Raw genomic sequence first — 4,694 nt, 5'->3', positions numbered from 1 at the left:
CTATCCTTTCTTCCGTCTTTTCTTTCCCTCCCTCTTCTCGCGGGCGGCGCGGCGTCCCGGCCGGTGTCTGGCGCGGCATCCCGGCCAGTCGATCCTGACCCGTGACGTCACATCAGAAGCTGATATCACGCAAATACAGCTTTCGTTGTAATTGTATTAGTTGTTATTATTATTATTATCATTATTATTATTATTACTACTATTATCATTACTATTATCATTATCATTATTATTATTATTACATGGGAAGGAAGAACAAGAGAGAAGAGGGAAGGGAAGGAAAGGAAGGGAGGGAAGGAAGGGAAGAAAGGAAAGGAAGGGAAGGAAGGGAAGGGAGAGAAGGAAGGGAAGGAAGGAAAGGAAGAGAAGGAAGGGGTGAGATCCAGAATTGGGAGCAGGGGGACATTATGGGGGTGAAAGGGAAAGGAAAGGGAAAAGCGAAGACAAGGAAGGGAAGGGAATGGAAGGGGAGGGAAGGGGGGGAGAGCATGAAGAGGGGGGGATTGAGATGGAAGGGAGGGAGAAAGTAGGAAACGAGCCTTTTTAATATATTCATGTATTTGTACGTCTTTTTTGTCAAGGGGGGAAAGGAGGGGGAGCAGAATGACGGGGGGGTTAGCTCTAATGTGGGAGGAGGAGGAGGAGGAAGGGAGGAGGAGGAAGGGAGGAGGAGGAGGAGGGGGGAGGAGGAAGGGAGGAGGGGAGGAAGAGGCAGAGGAGGAGGGGGGAGGAGGAGAAGAAGAATGAGGAACAGAAGCAGGGAGAGGAGAAAGAGACCGAGGAGGAGGAGGAGGAGGAGAGGGAGGAGAAAGAGGAGAAGAAGAAAAAGGAAAATGAGGAAGAAGAGAATGAGATGGAATAGGAGGAGGGGGAGGTGAGGGAGAAGGAGGGGATGGAGGAGGAGGAGATGGGAAGGTGAGGGAGGAGTGGGAGGAGGGGGCTGGGACAGGAAGGAGAAGAAGACGAGGAGGAAGAGAAAGAGAGAGAGGAAGGAGAGGGGGAGGAGGGAGATGAGGGAGAAGAGAGGAGGGAGAGGAGAGGATGGAAAGGGGAATAGTGGGAGGGGAAGAGGGAGAGAGGGAGGAGGAGGAGGAGGAGGAAGAGGAGAAGCTGGAGAAAAAGGAGGAGGAGGAGGAGGAGGGAGAAAAGAAGATGGAGAAGAAAGAGGAGAAGGAGGGGAGGAGGGAAAGGAAGAGGAGAAACTGGAGAAATAGGAACTGGAGGAAAAGGAGAAGGAGGGTGAGGAAGAGGGAGAGGAGAAGCTGGAGAAAAAGGAGGAGAGGGAGGGAAGGGGGAGGAGGAGAAGCTGGAGAAGGGGGGGCTGAAGGAAAAGGCGAAGGAGGGGAGGGGGAGGAGAGGAGGAGAAGCTGGGGAAGGAGGAGCTGAAGGAGGAGGAGGAAATGCTGGAGGAGAAGGAGGGGGAGGAGAAGGGGGAGGAGGAGAAGGAGAAGGGATGGGGAAGGAGGAGGAGGAGGAGGAGGAGGAGGAGGAGGAGGAGGAAGAGGAGGGAGAGAAGATGGAGAAGGAACTGGAGGAAAAGGAGGAGAGGGAGGGGAGGAGGAGGAGAAACTGGAGAAAAAGGAGGAGAGGGAGGGAAGGGGGAGGAGGAGAAGCTGGAGAAGGAGGGGCTGAAGGAAAATGAGAAGGAGGGGGGAGGAAGAGGAAGAGGAGGGAGAGAAGCTGGAGAAGGAGCTGGAGAAAAAGGAGGAGAGGGAAGGAGAGGGGGAGGAGGGGAGGAGAAGCTGGAGAAGGAGGAGCTGAAGGAGGAGGAGGAGATGCTGGGGGATAAGGAGGGGGAGGAGAAGCTGGAGATGGAGGAGAAGCTGGAGGAGAAGGAGGAGGAGGAGGAGGGAGAGGAGAAGCTATAGAAAAGGGAGAGGGAGGGGAGGGGGAGGAGGGGAGGAGAAGCTGGAGAAGGAGGAGCTGAAGGAGGAGGAGGAGATGCTGGAGGAGAAGGAGGGGAAGAGGAGAAGCTGGAGAAGGAGGAGCAGGAGGGGAGGAGAAACTGGAGAAGGAGGAACTGGAGGAGAAGGAGGGGGGAGGAGCTGGAGAAGGAGCAGCAGTAAGAGGAGGAGGTGGGGGAGGAGGAGGAAGAGGAAAGGGGGAAGTGGGAGGGGGAAGCCAGTGATTGCTTCTCGAGACGGTCACAGGTCAACCCACAACCTCCACAACACCTCCTCCTCCTCCTCCATCCTCCTCTTCTACCTCTACCTCCCATTCCCCCTTCGGCTTCTCTCCTCCTTACTTCATCTCCTCCTCTTCATCGTTCTTCCTCTAAATCCTCCTGTTCCTCCTCTTTTTCCTGTTCATCCTCCTCTTTCTCATCCTTCGTCTTATTCCTTGCTCCTCTTCCTCTTCATCCTCCTCCTCCTCCTCCTCCTCCTCCTGAATCTCTTTTTCCAAACCTTCCTCTGGAAAAGGCCTACTTGAAGTCTTCTGTTCCATAGCAGGAGACTGAATAATCAAATAAATAAATTAATAAATATACAGAGAAATAAAATAAGCACAAAATACATAAACATATAAAGAGATAAATAAAAACTGATATAAATGAATAAATATATAAACAAATATGTATAAACGAGTAAGCGGATAAATAATTTCCATTCAAATTATATAAATATATAAAAAAGATAAATAAAAACGGATATAAATAAACAAATATATAAACAAATATGTACGAGTAAACAGATAAATAATTTCCCTTTAAATGAATTGTGTTGAATAAAGAGATAAATAAAAACGGATATATACCAACAAGTATATAAACAAATATGTACAAATAGATAAATAATTTTCCTTTAGATGAAGTGTGCTGAAGTGGCTGTCCAAGCTCTTTCTCTCTCTACATATAAATATATGTATATATATATATATATATATATATAAATATATATATATATACATACATATTTATATGCATGAGAAATCACATGAACTCGTGATTCTAAATATACAGAAAAACCATCAAGGAAAATAGTAAAAAGATGATCGAGCACTTTCGACTACTTAGACATGTACCCTGATGATGTCTAAATAGACGAAAGCGCTCGCTCATTTCATTATCTCCCTAGGTGGTTTTTCTGCACATATATATATATATATATATATATATATATATATATATATATATATATATATATATATATATATATATATATATATATCAACAGCTCTCCAATCACAACTCCTATTAACTCTCACGGAAAAAAATACCTCACTTGATTCACTTCCTTGTCCCGAACTCTCTCCCCCCGTCTCACGGTCTCACGTTAATAACTCACTTCATTCAGCCTCCCTCTTCCCTCACATCCTTCTCTCCCTCCCTTTCCCCCCCCCCTTCCTCCGTTCCCTTCCAAACTCCTTCCTTCCCACTGTGGTCCTATATATTAAGTTTACATTAACAAGACAAGGAGCCAATTCATACTAATTTTTATTTTACAAATCCCGAAGTTCATTAAATTTCTTTTCCACATTTTTCTATTACATGAACACCTGTATTCCAATATAAATTAATTAATTAATAAAGAAGGAACAGAATTCAAACAGTATGTTATCCATCACTCCAAGGCCTCATCTTCCTCCTCCTTGTCGTGGTCAGGATTCGAACCCAACGCCATTTCGCAAGATTGTGACTCCCTTCGGCCGTCGTCAGTTCGTTTACTGAGAGTCACGATTTGAACACACTTTCAGCTCGAGGCTCTCGCGCATTCCTTTTGCCAATCGATTGTATTGCTTCTTAGTCAATACACACATTTTTTTGTTTATTATTATCATCATTATTACTATTACTGTTATTATTTTATCATTAATATTATTATCATTCCTTATTGGATTTTATTTTAGTAGTTATGATTTCGATTATTATCAAATTTCATTATCACAAACTATCATTATTATTACTATTACAAATTATTATAATCATTATTATTATCATTACATTATCATTGTTATAATCATGATTACTGTCATCATTACTTTAAGAAACACTTCGATTGATTTTTCATTTCTAATTCTGAAATATGAAATAAGTACACTGTTCTTAAGGTAACAATTTGGGATTTCCACTTTATCTTATCAGTGATATCTACCCGAAGACGGCGTGAATCGTTCTTTTTCTTGTTTTCCTTTATTTTATTTTTTTTATTATATTTCCTCTGCCGCCAGAATTGCTATGGAGTGGTAGTGGATCATTATCTTAAACATTGTCTAAACCTAAGTCGGTGTTCGATTGTACACGTTGGGACATGGTTCATAAAATCCAACTTTCTCCTGGTACATTCAAAGAATTTACCATTATAATTCTTGCAACTTATACGTTACACTTAACCCTAGGAAGTGTGGTACTAAATTTCTTCAGCCGAATAAAAAACATTCTGCGGTAGTGATGATGAATATGTTTTCGAAACGACGCCATGTTTGGACAGGTTGTTTACAAGATGCAAACGCCCGTAAAGTACACAATAACAAATTTTGACATGCAAACAGCTTCCATAATGTGCAAATCTACCCATAGCAAGTCATTTGCTAGTCAGAGCTATACAAAATTATCCAGGATAAGGATTTGAAAAGATTCTAATAATTACAGTATGGTGAATGGTCTGATGTAAATACTGGTCAAGCTGTTTAGCAAACAATTCAAAAGATGTTCTTTCACATAAAAATACATTCAATATTATGTTCCTATTTATTAC

This window comes from Oratosquilla oratoria, chromosome 32 (assembly GCF_046742065.1).
Source record: "Oratosquilla oratoria isolate Oo_2021 chromosome 32, ASM4674206v1, whole genome shotgun sequence".
NCBI classification, from domain to species: domain Eukaryota; kingdom Metazoa; phylum Arthropoda; class Malacostraca; order Stomatopoda; family Squillidae; genus Oratosquilla; species Oratosquilla oratoria.
This window is presented reverse-complemented; position numbering follows the sequence as displayed.